Raw genomic sequence first — 22,074 nt, 5'->3', positions numbered from 1 at the left:
ATTGTATATTTAAAATATTGAATCATATGATTGTATATTTTGATATGGTTGTATATTCAAAACATTGCAATTATTTAAATGATATAATACTTATAATGATTTCAATTGAATTATCTAAATGATATGAAATGAAATGAAGACATATCAAAATAAATGTTTAAAATAAAATAAAATAACAATGTCGAAACTTTCATGTCATCAAAATTTAAAAAATGTCGACCTAGAACAAAAACAAGTTTTGTGGGATGTCAACTTTTTGAAATATCAACATTTGCAAATTAATGTGGACTTTTAAATATTGACATACATAAAAAATGTTAATTTTTGAAAAATATAAGAATAAATCAGGAGAGAACCCAAAAACTTAGAGAGTTGATGTATTTTTATAGATAAAAACTAGAGTTACTTTGGCAATATGTTTTTGCCATTTTTAAATTAGAATTTGATTTTCTACGTGAAATATAATTATATTTTATCTCAATTAGAGTTCTAATCCCATTGACATTGTCCCGTTTTGATAACCGAGTCAAAAGTTACGTCTAAAATGGTAAAACATGACAATGGAGTCTCTGACTTATTACATATTTTTGACCAATTCGAAGTCCGAATTAGTTTTTCTACATGAAATATGAATTTGTTCTCCTCTGAATCAATTTGATAACTCTAAAATCTCAATTTATTTTAATAAATGAGTCAATGGTTATGGGCAAAATGGTATGGTGTGATAGATTCAGAACTTGATTCTATCAATCTGAAACCATCGAATCTCTTGAACCATGCTTTGACTTTGACATTGAACTTTGACTTTGGTAGTTTTCTCACTTGTTAATTTTTCGAGTCTCATATGTTTTACGTGCAAGAAATAGAAATATAATTAAACATTCGAAATCCATGAAAATACATGCAATTTAGTAAAAAAATGTAACTTATGATGGATTAACTATTATGTATGATTTCATGAAGAAATCGTAGCTCTAAGTTATGTACTCTATAAAACAATGAAAAAATACACACTTTTAGACACTTAACAATATCCCATCTCAGACATCATCAACTAAAAGTCATTTTCTACAAGACTTTCAAAATGATCAAGTGCATAAAAAATATCATCAATCATTTGTTACCCATTCAGTAAACCACTATATTCTTTCATATGCATTTAAAGCTTTAGTATCAAGTCTGACTGGACTTCTTTTCAACTATCAACATTACTCATTTCAAGCAACTCAGCTATCACTCTGAATCCACAATTACAGTTGGCACTACCATCCTTAACCCCATCTATATATGGTTGAACTTCATCAGGAAATGCTTTCTTGAACCTATCAGTTGACGTTGACCTTTTTCATATGATGTTGAGTTTTGATATCAATATGATGAACGGTTTACATTGTAATAGATTGTTTTCAATTGACTAAGCATACTCAAAGGTAGATGGTTAGCGTTTTGTACTTGATTAAGTCTTCAAATACTTTTTACCTTTTAAATCAGCTTAAATAATAAACTTGTACATGGATTTGCAATTTCATTGATCTTTTTTAATAGGTAAGCCTTATCGTCTTTATTTGTTTAACCAAAACGCTTGCATAACATCTTAAATTCAATCCGATTAATCAAACCACTCCTTGGGGTTATTAGACAAATGTTTCCAAAAACCATGTACAACGCTCTAAGGGATGGAAGAAAGTCCTTCACATTCAAATGAGATGACCTCATGGGTACATGATAACCTATGAGTACGTCGAAGTACACATCCTCAAGCATTTATGTCTACTCCAATTTCATGGCAATGTCCCATCTTTTCATATATTAGGTCTCATGCAATTTTAAAAATGGATCATAACATACCTGATAAAAGAGGCTTTGATTTATGCTCGTGCTTGACATGTGTTAAACTATTATCAAAAGAAACTCTTATCTCCGTCGTATGACCTAATATCAAGTTGTGTACTACTTTCCAGTTACATATGAAATTAGATTGCAAAGTACTAAGGTGTCGCTTTAACTTCGCATAAGAAGATTCTACTATGTTGGTTGTTGTATTCCTGAAATAGATTATTCTATCGATTCATACAGCTATGAAAAGTTCTTTGTACTTTAATAACCAACTCTATTTCACATACGTCAATGTCTTGAGATATTGACTAAATTATAACTAAAATCTTGAAAAATGATCCATGCATTGGGAAATAGTCTATCTCACTGTTATAATGTACTAATTCATTTCATAGAGACAAAAATACTTACCAATCAACATTTGTCTCGAAGTAATCTTTACAGTTAGCTATTACATTTCTCGAAATATAAAAATGACATAAAAAATTAATTTAAAGATGGAAATACCTTCTCAATAACATTCATCAAAGTCAACTCGTGTTCTATGACAATAACTGAAGGAAGTGAATTCTGACCCAATGAGAGTTTCAGACATTCTATATAGTTATCATTCTTCTCCGCTTCCTTACAAACAAAGGCAACTGAAAATGTTAACTCGGTGTCGTCACTCATACAATTTGCAATAAGGGCATTCTAAATTTATTGGTCTTATATGTATAATCCATAAAAATGACCATTGGAAAACATCATGCTTGTTGTATCAACACCTTCATAGCTTTATCCTTTCTACTCCATTCTACATACCCATTCTCATGTAATTATTAAATCAGTTGTTGGAGTTTAATACATCTATCCATTTCAATTAGTCAAAGTTTTTTGCATGCATTGTAGATCGTCCTCAAGATAGATGCATTTGTATTTTCCTTCTACTTGACAACGTTGATCACTTGTCTCCGTCTATGTTACTTGATTCGTGGGTTTGCTCAGTTTGAATTCGGGTTCACCATTCAAGAATAAACCTGGTTCGTAGGGGTAGACAAAGTTGAGGGTGATTGAAGGTTGAATGACGAGTATGGTACAAAAAGAGATAGAAGATGGCGTATTTTGAAAAAAAGTTTATTTATTTTTACTTATTAGTTGGAGATGAGGGTAATTGGTAATTTTTCATTAGTCTATTGAGAAAGACCATAGTCAAAGGGATATGCTATTAATTTGAAATTTTAGGAAGATATCTCTAATATTATAAAATATTTGGAGAAAATTTTAAAAATAAAAGGAAAAATAATTTTTTTAATTGGTTGCATTTGCTACTATGACGAACTGCTAGCGAACTCGTACTATGAATTGATTCGGTTCGAAATGGTTCACGATTTGGTTATCTACCAACGAATTCGGTAACCTTGGTTTTCGCTTAACACCACAATGTATCATTTCTTTCAATATATTTTTTATTTAACATTGAGCCTCCCAACGTATGAATGACCTTCAAAATACTCTCATCAATTTGTGGTTGTGGTATCCACACATAACATTAATCTTCCAAAATCATCTTTAGGAATATTTATTGCTTTTAATTAAAATGGGCACTCGCATTGTTGGTTTCAACATATTTTACATCATACTTGTTCTTATGGATTCTAAACTTCCCATCATCTTACAACAAAAAATGATCCTAGGAGTCCTACCCACATTGTCAGATTTTTTTAATAACCGCAACTGTCTCTAAAGCTCTCCTAGTATCACGACACCAACTGACGAGTTCATTACAACTTTCAAAAATCTACATTAAAATAAATTATTAGTTAAATGAACATAACTTATTTAAATAAAAATAAAATTATTATTAAAAATAAATTTAGAGACATACCATGTCTGTCGTAAAGGGAATATTGACGTTTTAGCTGTCATGTTTTTATTGTGATGATGATACAACTTTAGAACTCTATAGTAAAAAGAATCAAATAATAAATTACAATGATTATAATGGTTGAAATTTATTTTAAAAATGGTAAATGTAAATGGGAACAATAAGATGATCTATACTAACTCAACTAAACCAAGTGTGGTATACTTTTGGAGACAAAAGGTGACTTACCCAATGCACCTTTGTAATAGAATAAGAAAGCTTTTTTGGAGAATTTTTTAACATAAAAAATTAAATAAATTTATAATTTACCTGGACCATTGAAGAGTGTGGTTGAATCATAGAAGAGTGTGGTTGGATGAGATTCTCCATCTTTTGGGGTGGTGAAGTTACAACTCTATCGGCATTTTCTTCCTTTTTTTTTTTAGGTTAGGATTTTTAATAAACAAATAATAGTGAGGGGAGAAAATGAGGAGTGATTAGGGAGATGAGAGAATCATCGAAATATGTTGTCAAAATTGGTCGAAAGTTTTTGGGCGGAAAAAGTCTCCACCACCTTTGTTCAAATATGATGGAGGAAGATGAAGAAAGGTAAAAACTGTGGGGTGCCCTAATAATGGTAAAACTTAAAAAAAAATGACTTTTTTATTATTTGGGTTGCACTTGTTAATACGTGGGGTACCTTTAACATCACTCTTTTTATAGATCAAGCTAGTTAAAAAAAATTATTTGTAACAATTAATCGATGGCTTAGTTGACCAAAACGGATAAGAATTAGGGTATAAATAGGTCAAAATAATCCAAAATCTGAATTTAATGGGTTTGGACCCTTGACATAGATCCAAACAAAAAAATGGGTCAAATACAAATTCATCCCAAGATTCATTCAGACCCGAACAATACATTACTTAGAAAATTACATTTTTAGATTTATCAAAATATCATTTAATTGAGCCTATCGGCCCACTAGTCCAGCCCCGCCCGCTCGACAAAACAAGGGTTAGGACCTTCATATTGAGCCCACAAAGGTTGGGTCAGGCTCAATAATTTTTAGCCATTCAAATTCGGGTTGGTTTAGGGTATTATAGTGTCCAACCTTGTCCGATCTGCTACTAAATCTTATAGAAATATTCATAATATATTTAATTAGAAAACTATTTTTAAAATTAAAACAAAATATATTGTCTAATTATAATTTAACTCTCATCTATAACTTTTAAAGGTTAATAAGATGTTGCTTTCAAATTCGATTGAATAGTCTTCAAACACACACAAAAACACATTTTTCATTAAAAATATCAAAATTTTAATCATTTTATTCGGCCTGAACCTAGCCCAAGTCAAGCCCAAGCCTGTTAAGGTCAGGCTAGGGCTTAATCAAGTTAGGCCCGATAATGGTATAAGGCCAGTTTTAGTCTAGGTAGAGCCCACCTCTTTAGGGTCGAGATAGGGCTCAACCAAGCCTGGCCTGAACCCGTCCATTGACACCCCTACTTTTTCTATTGCATGATTTTTTTAAAATGAAAGGATTTAATGGAAAAATAGGGGGAGAAAATACCAAACAGACCAAAAAAATTGGTTAAAAGATTCATTATAACCCAACTCGACCCAAATTAAATAATTTGAATTGGGTTGGGTTGGAAGTAGATTCAATGAACACAAAATGATTTAGATATGATTTTATTGTGTAGGATTCGAGTTGGTTAAAAAATTCATTATGACCCAACCCGACCCAAATTAAATAATTTGAATTGGGTCAGGTTGGAATCAGATTCAATGAACAAAAAATGATTCAGATATGATTTTATTGTGTAGGATTTGAGTTGGATTTGGATTTAGATCTGACTAAACACAATTTGGATAGGTCTAGATTTTATATGGGTCTGACTCATTTTGTGTCCTAATCAGAATGGTTTGTTGTTTCAAACATATTTGAGATGCGATTCATTATATCTAGTCTCAACCCATATTAAACAATTCGGATCGGGTTGGGTCGGATTCAATTTTAATGAAAACAATATGATTAGGATATGGTTTTAATGTGCAAGATTCAAGTTGGATTTGGATCTGGCTCAAACAATCCATTTATGAATATGGATAAGTTTAGATTTGTCCTAGTTTTGACTCATTTTATGCCCTAATTGGAATGTTTGGTTGTTTCAAACATTAGAGCTCACCTTCTGCCTACAGCATGGGCATCCTCTTTAAGGTTGAGGAGGTAAAATCAAAAAAATTAATAATAAAGTTGGAGAGGTATCATTAAAAATCTTTGAGGTTAAGAGGGTAAAAGATGAAAAATAATAAAGTTGGAAATGTACTATTAAGAAAATGGGACATAAGGAAAGAGAATAAAGTGGGTTGAAGGGATAAAAGAGAAAAGATAGTATAGTTAGATACGTATTATTGAAAGGGGGTAAAATACGAAAGATAGAAAAATTGGAAGGATGGTTTTGAATAAAGAGAGGGGAGCATAGTAACAAAATTTGGATTTGGTTATTATTTGGAAAGGGGCCAATCGGTTCATTCGGATAAATTTGTAAATAATCTATATTCTAATATAGATGCATTTTTCATCTAAAATTTCATCATTTTCTACTTCAAAATCTTAATGTGTTGGTAAGGTTTGAAGGTTGAATAGCTTCATGGGGAAGTTTTGACCAACCCTTTTTGAGGAGCTTATCAAGGCTCATCTTGCTGTTTGTCATAATTTTGATGCTTATTTGTTGATGGTTTGAGAACAAATAAATTATCTTTCTTGGGCTGGTAACTATGGATCAATCCACAGGAAAACGGGGTTATAAAAGTTTAACAAAAAATTAACACAAAAACCAGTGATTTTCAAATCTAAATTTTTATGGAATGAACTAAAAATTAAATGTAAGTAAAATTCTAGGGGATTGAATTCACCATAAGACAAGTTAGTAGTTAGCCTTGTCTTAATTTTATTTTCTTTAATTACTTACATTAAGATTGCATCAATGATTCTTAATAAAAAAAAGGATTTTAGGTTCGATTGTCTAAAAATCCAATGGTCCGATAGTCCAAGGTCTCCTTCCCTTATTATGTGATGATTTTTATGGATTTTCCATCACTTTGAACATTGATCATAATGAAACCTAACTCAATGATGATATTACAACACGTGATGAAAAATAAAGAAAATTACGTTTAAAATAATTTAAGATCCAAGGTATACGAAGTGAATCTAATTAGCTATTTAATGATTTTAAGAACATAAATTAAAATATTTTCCAACTATTACAGCTTCCTCAATTCCCTAGACAGGAAGAGTCTAGCCAATCATTGCAAATTCGACGTAGAAAATTAAAAGAAGAGAAAAAGAAATAGAGATGGAGAAAATTTAATCTTTTATTTGACATCGATCTTAAATTACAACTTCGAGAACTTGCTTCTCAAAATTATAACAAAATATGAAAACTAAAAATGAAAAATATAAGAGAAGAAGATGGAGAGGGAGAAGATGGCATAGATTTTTAAGGCGTAAGGTTTGTAAAACGGATAGATTATTTAATTATAGTGGAGAAAACATGGGTGAGAAATTTTAGATTTTTTTTAATTATTGTTAAAACATAAAGGAGGGAATCTAGGAGTAATTTTAGAAGATGCGTTTGTGGAGAATGATTAAGGAGTTTGGATTGGACTTGATCATGAGTTTTGAGTTTTTAAATGTGACTTTGGATTTTAAGGGTCCATTGAATGCATGTTTCGGAGAAGTTCAAGGCTTTTAAACTTGATTTAGAGAAGTTCAAAGGCTTTAACTTGAGTTGCACAAGCCCTTTTGACTTCAATGTTCCTTCTTTGATCATAGTTTTTCTCCTATCAAATTTATGAATTTCTTCCATCTTTTCGTACCATCCATTCTCGTTCCAATTACGGTTCTGACAACTTTAACGCACATCGTCAAATATATCACAAAATCAAGAATTTAACAAGATTTACGGTAAATATGTACGTGATGATGTTTATATGTTAATTGACGTAATTCTCGCAATTTAGCTGGGAAATTTGTCAGATACACAATTATTAGGGGCTTGAAAGATATGTTTCCCAGCCCTGATCACTTGCCACAAGGCCAATTTTGAATAGAACAGCTTAGAGTTCATGAGTCTTTGTAAGCGAATCGCTTAAGAACCAAAACCTATAGGAATTGTTAAAAAATCAAGAATTGGAATTGTCTAAAGAGAAAATTTTTAACTATAGGAACCGAATATCTCATCCACTTAAGACATCTATGTAATCATGTTATTAGTGTGATAAAGAAAAGTTTGTGGGGCAATAGAAGTTCTCTACATCAGTGATTTCTATTGGTTTGTTAGTATTGTATCATTGATGTGGACTTATCATTGAGATTTCAAATCAACCATAAAAGTTGGCAATGCAAAAAAACAAAAGAAGAAACAATTAAGGAAAAATAATTGTAGTCATGAGGCAATGTTATGTGGTTTGCTACTTATCAAAAAGTTTCCATTAATTATATGCAACAAATTTGATAAAATGTATGGAAATTAGGTTATGATTGGTTTTGATAAAGATGATTAGATTCATCTTTTTATTGGTTATTTGTAGTTCAAGTTTGTAATCGAAATGGGTTTTCTATTAGTCTAATTAACTTCAAAATTTTCAAAATTCAATCTTTTTTTATTTTTTATCTTCTTTTCTTTTTGTAATAATTTTTTTGCTAATTTATCTTGTGGAATGGAACTCTTAAATTGGTAAAAAAATCTTAATTACTTAAACCTTTTGTTATGACACTAGATGGGAATGGGAAGCGCATTGGATACCTTATGTGGTCAGTCCTATGTTACAAAACAATACTATATGCTCGAGATACACATGTAGAGGGCCATGTTTGTTCTTTCACTTGTTAGCATTCCCCTTGTGTTCATTTGGGCCTACGTCGGTCCCATTCTCGTGGCACTTGGGCAAGATCCAGCTATATCAGCAGAAGCGGGACGCTATGCTCTTTTCATGATTCCATGCCTTTTTGCCTATGGTCTCCTTCAAACCCAAAACATCGTCTTTCCAATGATGATAAGCTGGTGTGTTGGATTATGGTGTTCAAATCTGGACTTGGCAATTAAGGTGCTGCATTGGCAAATTCGTTCTCTTATTGGATCAATGTGTTATTGTTGGCACTATATGTCAAATCCTCTCCTGTTTGCAAATACACTTGGACTGGATTTTTGAAGGAGGCTTTACATGATTTTTGAACTTTATAAGACTTGCCATCCCTTCAGCTATCATGGTTTGGTAATGCTGCCTAACTATTCTCTGATTACTAAGCAATTCAAGTTTTAATATAAGAATATTTTTTCTAATATTATTATAATTAAGTTGCATACATGCTCTAAAAGCTTTTAATATTGATTATAAGTTGATAATTATATGATTTGGAACAGCTTGGAAATGTGGTCATCTGAATTGATGGTTCTCTTATCGGGTTTTCTTCCTAATCCAGAACTAGAAACATCGGTGCTGTTGATTAGGTTAGCATTATGCCCATTTCTTATCAATATTTTTGTTATAATTTCTTGAATAAGAGCAAGTGATAGTGACTTCAGATTAGGGCTACAACTTGAGTGGGGTGAAAGGTCAATTTAGGCTCAACCCAAGTTGTAGAACCCTCTACCTGACCATTGGGTTAGAGCTCATTAACCAAGCTTAACCTAAGACTGAGTTTCTAAAATCGAGTTGAGCTCAGGTTAGCCCAAGTTAGGTAATTTTAAGTGGGTTGAACAAGCCTAATTTCATATTGATCAACACATAAATTTTATTTTATATCTTAAAAAAGTAATACAATGTAAAAAATAAAAAATAAATCACTAGTAGATAAATTTTTACACAACTTCCAAATCCATCATTTAAATAATATTTAGACAAACCACTATAAAATATTACACTTAAATATATATAGCATGATGTTAAAGGTATAAATACATTCGTTTTACATTTGTTGAAGAAAGAAAAATCAATAAAAAATGTTTTTTCCTTCGTTTTACAAATACATTCAGGAAGAGAAAACTACTTTTTTTAATAAATAAAAATATCTGTGTAAATATGTAGCGTTGGGTTTGGGTTGAGTTGGATTGCTTGGAGCCTCAACTTGAGCTTAGCTCGAATTCAATTCGGGTTGAGGTTTCCTAGAGCTCAACTTATTTTCCATATATCCTAGCCCACGCTCACCCATCAATCAGATTGAGTTCGGGTTGGCCCGTTCAAGTTATAGCCCTACTTCATATCAGGTTATATTGCCTTTAGATAAATGTACATGTGAATGAATGTAGCCAACTACAATTTTTTACTCCGAAGATATAATAATGGGTGTTTTACCAAACAGGACGAGTGAGAAGCCAATATTTCATTGTCACGAGCATTTTCAAAATATTTAATGTATAGAGGATGACTCTTGTTTGATAATGGAATTCTTTTACCAAGTAAGATATAAGAAAGTCGGGTCTGTTACATACGGCCCTGTACTTGAAACAGTGCAGTATGTCCCTGCAAGTGGCATATGGGTCTGTAACGACCCCCCCGACGCCACAGCAATTACCAGTACCAATCTCTCTAACGAGAACAGGGTAATGTTGTACTCACATTTAATTAAACTAGAAGGTGGCACGTACAAACACACATGTATCAGAAGGGCTTATTTGTTATTTGAAATTTTAATTAAAGGGTTCTTGAAGATTACAGAGTAAAAAGGGATATTTTTGTAATTTTGAAATCTAACCATGTGATTATAGGGTTAAAGAATTGTAATTTTCTTGGATTTTGACCAAAATAACTTTGATTTTATTAAATTTAAATGTAAATGTGGGGGCATTTATAAGATCCAAATTTTGGTGTCGAACTACTACGTCTTTTCTCATTATAATAGTAAAGATTTACTTTTATAAGGCCTTTTCAACTTCAAATAAATGACCATAAAAATGGTATAAAATATAGAATATATTTAAATAAACGCAAGTACATTAGATACCCTGTTTGGTATAAAAGTTTCATTATCATATAGAAGATATCCCCTGTTTTCTAAATATTTTGAAAAATGCATATAGTAGTATGGCACAAGGGCTTTTGCTTCTTTCATGTCCAATGTAGAGAGAACGATCCAAGAATAGTACAGAAAGAAAAGTAAATCAAGATGCACCACACACAAAAGACATATTTTTCGTGTTTCCCTCAATATTAAGGTACATCCACGGATCACACTGATTTCACTATGAAGAGAAAAAATTCAGCTACAGATTAAAGTCTTTCATCAAAATATATATATATAAATTACCAATGAAATTATGAAAATACCATTGGGAAAATTTCGTTAGTAGATTAACAGTACCTCCTTCTTGATCAGTACTATTAGGCTCCAAATCCACAGCATCGTGTTATATGCTTTCTCCATAATAATTATTCTCACATTTCAACAATTACATGCTCGTGTGTGTGTGTAAGAGAGAGAGAGAGAGAGAGAGAGAGAGAGAGAGAGAGAGAGAGAGAGAAAATTGGATCCATAATAACATGATTCTAAACTTGTTCATGTATCTTCTATAATTTCATAATTTCTTATGTGAAATTAGCATTTAATAGTTCATTAATCATTGACCATTTCTGTCCCTAGCCTTAACACAACTGGGATGGTATGGATGATCTCGTTCAGAGTCAGTGGGGCCATAAGGTTAGTTAAGCTAAATGGATGGTAAACCCTTTCCTTAATCATATTTCGTAAAACATTTGATGATAATTTATGATTTTCTTTCACAGCACAAGAGTTTCAAATGAGTTGGGTACGGGGCATCCACAAGCTGGTCGTTTAGTCGTGTGGGTTGTGTTATTCCTAGCCATTACTGAGGGCACATTGATAAGCTTAACCATGTTTTGGTATGTCGTATTTGGGGTTATGCTTATAGTAACAAAGAAGAAGTAGTAAGCTATTTAGCAAAAATGATACCACTCCTCGCAATCTCCAACTTCTTGGATGGAACCCAATCTGTTCTTTTAGGTTTGTACTTTCTTTAGTTGGCTATTGTGTTGACATCGATAGCTTTACATGATTTTTATGAAGGATAACGAATTCATTTTGCAATCAGATATTCCAAACTTAATACTCTTTATTTTTTTTTTGAAAGATTTTCTAGGTTGAGGCAGACCAAAACCAGCTACAACCTCACATAACACATCCCCATCTTATCCTGAACAAGAATAGGTAAAAGAGCACTAGGTGGTGAATTACAATCCAAAAAAATGTAGCCTAGATTATCATTCATCGAAGCTAGCATATCAGCAACCCTGTTAGCTTCTTTAAAAATATGGGTAAAGGAGGCCTCTTGGAATCTTGGGAGAAGGCTCTTAATCAAGAGAATCAAGTGGTGAACATGCCAAGGGCAGCTCCAAGTATCAATGAGGATGTTCACCGCCACTAAGCAATCAGATTGAATAGTGATTCTCGAGGGGTTGGAGGCTGCAGCAAGCCAGATGCCCTCGAGGATACCTTGTAACTCATGATGTATAACAGATCTAGGAGTATTGCAACCTACCAATGCAGCCATCACATTACCCTCAAAGTCACAAATGATGGCTCCATAGCCTCCTCTTAGAGTAGAGAAAGCCCCATCAGTGTTAATGGTGATCATACCCACTGGAGGTTTTGTCCAAGAACAATAAACTCGTCTAGAATGGGAGAAATAAGTTTGGAAGTTTCATAAAAGATCTGTTGTAATTTGAGTCTTCAATGAAATCGATAATATCTTCGAAACTGATCCGAATATCTTCCTAAATATTATGGAATATCAAGCTTGGGTTCTTACGGTTATTTTGGTAGAGTCGATTGTACCTTTCTCTCCAAACATGGTATATGAAAGCATATAAAGTAACTTGTTTGATTTTATAACCGAATAGCCTTTAAAATTGTTAGCAACCCAAGCTATTTCTTTATCCCAAGTACCTGGGGTCCTATGCAAGAGGAATCTATCCGAAATATCAACCCAGATACCTTTCAAAAAAGAGTATTGGGGGAATAGGTGGTTCGTGTCCTTTACATGCTCTCTACATAGACTGCAAGTAGCATCTTCCCTTATCCCTCACTCCTTAAGCTTTTTTAGGGTATTGAGCCTACTTTTCAAGGCAAATCAAGTAATGAAACGGTGTTTAGGAATACTAGCCTTGTTCCAAACCAAGTGAGCCCAACTTGATCTGGCATAAGGGAGCAAAGAAGTTTGCATTGCTGAGCTAACAAAGAATTTCCCATTTGCATTACCTTTCCAAACCACCCTATCTAGTTCACTAATGTGGATAGGAACCTAATCAACCAAGTGAGATATCTTGAGGAGGTGATTTTTTCTGCCAGTTGGGATGTACCATTGCCTATTTCAGATAATAGACGAGACTTTAGCCATTGGCCCAACTCTAGAGTCGAATGCAAGCTACTTTATAAAATATGAATTTAGAATGCCGAGGGGGTGCCAACAATCATCCCAAAGCTGAGTGGATCTGCTATTACCTATAAGATGTGAGATATCGTTTAGGGCAAGCTCCTTAGCCTTGAGAATCTTCCTCCAACTCCAAGAGGCCTCCTAGGGGATTTTCAAAGTTAAGAAGTTTCTACCTTTAAGAAGATGGTGCTTGGTTCATCTAAGCCAAAGAGAATCCTAGTTCAATCTAATTATCCAAGCATATTGAGAAATGGCTACCTTGTCCAAATAGCAATACTAACAATACCAAGCCCACATTCAGTTAAAGGTTTGCAAACATCACTCCAACCCACAACACTACTACCTCTCTGATTATCTGGCCCATACCAAAGGAACCTAGCACAGATTTTTTTCATTTCTTTGACGACCTTGGCAGGGAGGATGAAGCAATTGCACCAATAGACTTTGATGCTGAGAAGGATAGATCTAACAAGCTCCAACCTACCTGCATAAGAGAGGAATCTACCTTTTCAAGACTTAACTCTCACGGACAGCTTCTCAATCAAAGGCTGAAAATCTTTAAGGGTCAGTCTAAAAGAGAGCAAAGGGAGTCCCAGGTATCTAACTAGGAGGGACTCTTTCCTGACCTTAAGAACTTTTGCTACATCAGTCACCAAACTTCTATGGTCTCTTACTAAGAACAAAGCATTGTTGTCAGTATTGACCTCAAGACCAGTGATGCCACTGAATTCAATAGGAGTGGAATGGATAGCCTCGACACTTTTCATTTTACCCTTAAAGAAGATGAGGAGATCATCAACAAAACATAGGTGGGTGATCTCAAGCTTCTTGCATTTAGGATGGTACTTGAATTGCTTATTTTTGACCCTCTTTTGGAACAAGTGGTTTAAAACTTCCATAACTAACACAAATAGGTAAGGAGATATGGGGTCCCCTTGCCTCAAGCCTCTTCTACCTTCAAACTACCCTGTGAAAGAGCCATTGATAGAGATAATGTAGGAGACACTCGAGATACATTTCATCACCTAGTCAATAAAAAGAATAGGGAAGTGGAAGGCTTTAAGAGTGGCTCTTATGGCTTCCTAGTCAACAATATCATAAGCTTCTTTAGATCTACTTTGACTACTCCTCTAGACTTAGTCTTCTACTTATGGTAATTACGGATAAGCTTGTGGGCTAGAAGGATGTTATTTGTGGTGTTTCGACCTTTGATGAAAGCATATTGGTTCAGCCCTACAAGCTTGTGAGTCACCTGATTAATCTTGTTGGTTAGCACTTTAGAAATAATTTTATACAAGACAATACAACAAGAAATAGGTCTATAATTGAAAAGCACACTATGAGAATCAGTTTTAGGAATTAAGGCTATGAAAGTCACATTGGTCTCCTTAAATATTTTTCCACTCCCGAAGAAACTCTTGATCGCCTTAAGCGGGTCGAGTTTAATGATGTCCCAAGATTTTTGGTAAAAGCAAATATTAAATCCATCGGGGCCAGGAGCCTTAAAGCCATCCATGTTGAAGAGGGCCCAATGAATCTCTGTGTCTTGAACCTCGACTGCCAGAAAGTCTTGGTCAACTTGATGGAGATGACTTGGGAAAGCTAGGTTCTCCCTAAAAGCATAGCTGTTAATCGAATTGGTAGCTCCCATAAATGATTTAATGTGGTTAACAACTTCCACTTCAAGCTCATTAGTGATAAGATTGCCATCCTTGACAACAATAGTAGAGATTCCATTCCTAGCTCTCTTGGCTTTAACAAACTGATGGAAGAAACGTTATTGCGGTCATGAAGCTTTAACCAGTTAACTCTAGATTTTTGCTGCAACTCAGAATCGTGGACCCTAAGAACATGTGCATAGGCTCTCGAAAGTCTTCTCTCTTTTTGGATAGGAATGACCATAAAAGGGTTGGCTTACGAAGTAACCTGCATTACGGATAACCAGTTCCGGGCTTCTTTATGATCCTTGTGTTTACCTTCACTTTTAACCTTGCTCCAAGCTTTCAAATGATCTTTGATTGTTTTAAGCTTGATAGTGAACCTATAAAGATGATTCCCCAGGACTCTCGTATCCCAAGCTTCCTTGACTACTTTGAAGGAATTTCTATCTTCAGTCTAGTAGTTGAAGAACCTAAAAGGCTTCTTGCCCCCAGCTATAAGCTTGGAAGTATTCACAAGGCAATGGCTATGGTTAGAGAGGCCACTAGGGAGAAACATACCATCAGACTCATTGAGTTGATTCACCCAATCTGTATTGACCAAAATCCTATCGAGATTAGACCAAATCATCTTAGATTTTTGCTTGTTGTTCCAAGTAAACTTAGCTCCAAAGGATTTGATGTCCATGATGCAACTATTATTGAGGCATTCAACAAACTTAGCCAAAGCTACCAAGTTAATCAACCCCCCTTCCACCTTATTTGATTGGTTTAGAACATAGTTGAAGCCACCCTTCATAATACATGGTATTCACATAACTTGAGAAGTAGCATAGATTTCCTCCCAAAGCCTTCTCCTCTCAATCTTTTTATTATCTCCGTAGATAACATACAAGAAGAAGTCCTTGCTGCCCAAAGAGTTGACAAGGACATGGATCCTCTGATCAGACTTGCTCACTAGAAGAATATTGACAATGGTTGGGTCCCAACAAATCCAAATCCTACCATTCAATGCCTTATCATAGTTGTCGATCCTACACTAAGAGGGGCAGATCCTCCTCATAATCCTATCAACATTATGGCTATTGACTTTGGTTTCAATAAGGCCATCAATTTGTTATCCCTAATGAGGTTCCTAACCTCATTATGTTTTGCAGGGTCATTGAGATCCCTTACATTCCAAGATGCTAGGATTATTGGGAACTAGATAAGGTATCCCCTCTTCCCCCACAAGCACTTCCTGAATTATCTCCAACAAGAGGGTTGCTGTTAACATCACCTACAACCTCTCCTGTCCAACAAAGATGGAATCTACCTTGTGGCAAGGGGATGAATTTCTGATGGAGATCTCTAAAGTGGAGTGGTTGGATTTCCCCTTGGCCCCATAGCTTCCAAACAGGTCAGGTAGTGGGGCACTATCTATCTTGCATCTAGAATTGGCATCACCTAGAGCCTGGAATCTGTTGGCATTGGTTAATGTTGCTGTTCTTCTTCTTTTTCCTAGGAGGGCCTGAGCTCCCTCCACCTCATGTTGAGCCCCTTGCAAGGGAGGCTTTGAAAAGAGTAGAGAGGGAGGATTCCTTGGCATCTAAAATATCAACACTAGGGGTTGGTGGAATGGAACATTCCCCCTCCTTTGCGCTAATCTTCCACTCCATAACTTCATCATCAATTTTCTCCTCATTAGGTTTGAAACCACCCGCTGGGGCTGATCATGCAGTGTGTGTATTAGCCTCTGAGATAGAGATGCCTGGGCTAGGCTTAGAGTGCCTTTTTTGGTTCCTAACAATCATCCATGTAACAGTCATTTTCTCGGCTAAACCAGAGGCCTTAACAATAGCTTGCCCAAAGGATAATCCACAGTAGCAACAACCCCTTCACCATCAACCCTCTTGGGTGTCCCTAGGAGAGGGCATTTGTTATCCAAGTGTCCGAACGTTGTGCATGTGCTGCACCTAGAGAGGTACCAATCATACTCCATCCTCACATCTACTCTCACATCCTTGTGGATCCTAACTTTGAAAATTCTAGGCAGCTCAAAGTCACCTTGACCTCCACACACATCCTGGCAAAGGACAATCTACTTCCTTCATCCGTAGCGTTATCCATGTAAAGGGGCTTGCCCTATCTACTCACAACATATCCTAAGCCCCCGAGGGCCATGAAGTGCTTGGGAATATTGAAAAGTTTAATCCAAATCGGGACAACAACAACTTCCCTTTTCTCTAATTCCACTAGAGGATCCCATCGTTTAACTATCATTAGTTTCCCTCCTATAAACTAAGGATCTCTTTTAATTACTCCTATCAGATCTTCTTCTTTCCCAAACTAGAAAAAATATATTCTGTTGTCATTTGAGAAAATCTACAGGGCCCCTTTCAATTTCCAAATCGAGCTAACAACGTACTTCACTAGGTGGTAGGGGAGTTTGGCATTGAACAAATGCCCCACAAGACAGTTCTCCCACTTGGAAATGCCTTATTCCAAGACATCTTCAGGACAATCCACGATCACCTCCATGCCCTCCTTAGTAGGCTCAAAGAATTGCATTTTGGTTAAGCTTTTAGCTGAAGTACTGGAGTTGAACAGCTTGGCCCAAGGCATGTGAGTGTCCCCTCTAGTGGTTTTCCTAGCAGCATTGGTCCCCTCTTTGGGATCTGGAGCCTTTTTACTTAAAAACCTGTTGTTAATGGGGTTGCCATCAGAGCCTGTTTTGTCTCCTCTATTGTCGTTAGGCTAACTTTACCCACTTGAGAAATGTTGTGCACCCCCATAGGTCCCATAGGTGTAGGAGCTTCCATGTTTACCTTTGCAATAATTGCAAAAGGTTTGGAAGATGTGGAATCTAGGTAGGGACCAGGAAAATGCTTAGAAGTGGTCTCAGAATCCTTTGAGCCTTTGACACGAGTTGGATATAGTTGGAGAGAAGACACTATGGTTTTGGATTGAGGTTGAAGATGTCGGATTAAGTTGAGAAAGGCTTTTGGAAAGTAAAATAAAGAGTTTTGGAGAGCAAGTCAAGGGGTTTCCTATCTTTAAAGGGGGGTTGGGAAATAAAATCAAGGGATTCTATCTTGGGTAGGGATTTAGGGAAAAAATGTTCAGGGTTTAAGGGCTGCGGATGAAAATGATGGATTTAGGGGAGAAAAACAAGGGTTTTTGGCTTAAAGTTTAGATGAGTGAGTGAGTGAGAGAGAGAGAGAGAGAGAGAGAGAGAGAGGACTTAATTGGAGTTGCCGGAGAAGATGGTTAGTCGGAGTTGGTTGCTCATGGCCATGGTCGCTTGTCATGGTGAGAACACTGATTGGTAAAACCATGTCCAAACTTAATACTCATCTCTCTCTTTTAACAAACATTATCATGACGGGTCTTATTCAATTGAATATGTTTCAAATGATTATTAATCTATCCTTATTTAGGATGGTTATCAAATTGACTTCATCATATATTAGAGTAACTAATCAATGGGTACTTCTTAAATGACGTTCAACAAAAAATCTTTTGTCACTCATACTTCATAGTGTTGTCAAGGCGGAGCAAATAGAAGATGCCTTAATGTATTTAAGGCGGGGCAGTCAAGGTGCAAAGCGCATGTCTTATTAAAAATTGATAATATATATATATATTTTAAAATAAGACATCAATCTTAGATTTGATTATGTAATCTTTATATATAAAAAAATCTTTATTTGAAAAATATAATTTTTTATCATTTTTTTACTTGGTGGGGTTAGTGGTTAGAAGATTCAAGGGGTTTGAACCTCAGACCTTGGAAACAACATCCACAAGCTCTTACCACTTACCTAAGTAGTCCTTCTTAATTTTTTATCATTAAAAATGTTTAATTTTACATTTTGTTATTTTTATTTAGCCCGAGCCCATTAGGATCAGGTTAAGGCTTAATCAACTCCGGCCCAATAAAGGTACATGTTTTGTTTGAGGTAGAGCATGCCTCTTTAGGGTAAAATATATAGGATCCATATTTTTCACTATTTTATTCTTTTTAATAATGTTATAATTTTATTGTACCTTACTTCACTCAAGCATGTGCCTCAGGCACCAGAAGGCATTTATGCCTTAAGTGCACATTTCACCCTTAACTACACAAATCATTTATAGCCAAATTCATTTGGCATTTCCGAAGTCTTATAGTTTCTATTTAGGCAAATGGGTTTAATAATGTGAAATCTTTCTAATCGAGATTGAAATGCTATAGATTTATCTCTACTTAATCAAATTCATTATAGTATTTATTGAAAGGGTATTTCTTAACTGATGTTTAGGAATTGCTAGAGGATGTGGTTGGCTTAAGATTGGTGCCGTTGTCAATCTAGGAGCTTATTACCTTGTAGGCATTCCATGTGCTAGAAAATGGAGAACCAATCAATTTGGTTCGTTTCTAGGTCAAGGCTTGTATATAACCAAAACAAACTGAGAACCGAACTTTATAAAATAAATAAATAAATAAATTTATTCAATTATATGAATTATTTTAGGAGTTAGGATATAGATTAATGACTTCTTTATGGATAAATTAAAATTTCTTTAATGAATAAATTAATAATGATTTATGATATAATTTTTTTTTCTTTATTATTATTATTTTTTAATTAAAAATATGTCATTTCCATCTAAGGTTATAGGATATTGGCAACCCATGGAACCGAACCAAACCAAACTGACCTTAGTTTGGTTTGGGTTGGTTCGATTCTATTGGCATATTGGTTCGGTTCTGATTTTTATTTAATGGAATCGACCTATCTTGGTTCGGTTCCGATTTAGCCACAAACTAAATCAAATCGAACCAAGTTGCACCCCTACCACTGACTGAACCACTGAAATTTTTGTAAAAAATAAAAACTGATTTAACCCCCTATATTTTGATTGATATTAGATATAACTCCCCTTTAAACTTGACGACATGCATCATTGCTGGGTACCATTGAATTTTAAGTAAAATGATGAGAGCTGCTATTGGCAGCCCAAACTTTACTAATTACACCCCAATTAAAAATAAAGAAAATAAGTAAATGGTTGAGGATAAGTAAAAGTTGTTTGAAACGACTACTGAAATTGTTTGAAACGGTGTTATAATGTTGAGATAATAATTTGAGCCACCTTTGTAATGTTTCAATGTTGTGTTTTAATCTTTAATCAGGGTCTGATAAATAATTTAAGAAATTGAGTTGTAAGTAGTTTTTGGTGTGCCAATAGCAGCTATAAAAAAAAGAAAAAAAAGTTGATTTAGCTCCCCACATTTTGTATCTATATTAGAGAGACCTTTGTACTTTTCAAGCTGACGACGTGCCTCCTAGGTCTGGATCTTCTCGTATTTGTACCATACTAATTTTTTTTTTGAACTTTTTCAAATTTTTGTTAACTTCTCCACATTAGGGATTAACCCATTAAATCGACGAATCATTGAATTAATCGATGATTTTTCAATTTATCATTGAATATAGTAAAATTTTTATCCTTGACCCTCAAAATTTTATTTTCTTCAACATTCAAATCTTAAAAAAAGAAAAAGAGAAGAAAAGATAGGGATTTGAGGGATGTTGAAAATGATGGGTCTTATTAAACCCCCATTTTAAAATAAAACTTTTATGAACTTATCAGAATTAACTGAATCAAACCTCACTTTAAACTTCTATAACTTTTTAGGCAAAAAAATTGATAATTTAAACCACCATGTTTTGATCAATATTGAAGATAAGCCTATGTTTGTATCTCTAGAAGGAACTCCATTGAGATTTAAAAAAAAAGTTGATGATTTAACCCACACATTTTGATGGATATTAGAGATATCCCCTGTGTTATTTAAATTGATGACATGCATCCATAGGCCTTGATCTCCCCAAACTAATGAAAAATGACTTAAGAGCCCTCACCTTCAACCGATAATCACTCTAAAGAAATATAGTAACAATATTTGGATTTTGCAATTATTCAAAAGAGATTCAATTCGAACAAATTCAAAAAAGTTTTGTTAAAAGGTTAAAAAACCTTGGGAATATGAAAATGATGTTTTTGAGTTTCTTGCCAAAATCTATCAACTTCAATTCTCTAATTTTTTTTTCTTATTCTTGAGACTTTAATGTGAAGAAAATAATTTTTTTTTTTGAGAAATTAAGCCTCGGCCAAGGTTTTTTTACAAGTCCTAACATCTATAGTTTTAGTGTGAATCTACAGTCACTATTATGGTAATTTTTGGACAACCAACGTTTGTTGTAAAGAGCCTAACATTTACATAGAAGGAAACCAAAATTATGCGTCTACCATCATCATTAGCACTTAGCCCCCACCGACCAAAAACCCTAGCTCCGCCCCTTGGGGTGGCAATTGCCTTCATTGTAAATCCACCCCTGGCGACTCTAAGAAATCGAATCCGACCGCTGTGGATTGTCGAGGGCACTTTAAAAAAGAAATCCCTCAAGATTATTAAGTTAGTCACCACCTAGTTTAGGAGTTGACTGAAAGCGCCCTTGGCGATCCATAGCATGCATAATTTCTAAGTTTTCCTCGTAGAAAAGAGAGAGAATGAAGAATGACTGGGAAAAAAAAATGGGAAAATGACCTTTCACAAGATTTTGGCTTTTCACATGTATTATGCGCTCATCATTAGGGATATATAACAATTGGATGATGAGTTGTTGAATTAGGAGATCGCAAAATGGGTTGTTTATAGATGCCCTTCTTTGGTAGAAGGTGTAAGCAAATTAGATGACAAATCTATTTGGTAGATAGTGCGAAATTCGAATGCCAAAGTCAGTGACATTTCATTTTGTACCCTGATTCAGTAATTCATCGGGGCGTCTAGATCCATGAAGGTACAACTCTCCTCGAACTAAAAAATATCAGGTTATGGAGCATGAGCTCTCGTTGATAGACATACTAAACTTTGATTATATCAAATCAAAGCGCAATGTATGCTTGTGTAATGCTTTGATTAGTTTGATTAGATCCTCAACTATAAACTCTTATCGATTAAAGGTGTTAGGTCCTAGGACGTCAAAACTCTCGCTGGCAAAAGATGATAAAACGTCGATAAAACTCGAGAATTTTTTTTTTTTGCAAACAGTGCACATGTGCAATGAGTGCATGCGATAAAAAATGATATAAGTAAAATTTTTTAACAGAGTTTCAGTATTTTTGAACTCTGGATGGTGAAACCTCGGTATATTCGGGCTGCAACTTGATGAAGACTTGAGATGATTGTGCTTTGCTTAATTGGAGCCACAATGTTATCAGGCTCATGATAATTAAAAGA

The 22,074-nt window shown here is 34.5% G+C and overlaps 1 pseudogene; it reads left to right on the top strand.

Moving 5' to 3' along the window:
- Nucleotides 1-8,476: 8,476 nt before the first annotated feature.
- LOC147406244 (protein DETOXIFICATION 16-like) lies at nt 8,477-19,239 on the top strand (annotated as a pseudogene).
- Nucleotides 19,240-22,074: the final 2,835 nt, after the last annotated feature.

This window comes from Akebia trifoliata, chromosome 3 (genome assembly GCF_017979445.1).
Source record: "Akebia trifoliata isolate Shusen 1 chromosome 3, ASM1797944v1, whole genome shotgun sequence".
Classification (NCBI taxonomy): Eukaryota; Viridiplantae; Streptophyta; class Magnoliopsida; order Ranunculales; family Lardizabalaceae; genus Akebia; species Akebia trifoliata.
The sequence above is the reverse complement of the archived record's forward strand: the minus strand, read 5'-3'. Positions and strand labels throughout refer to the sequence as shown.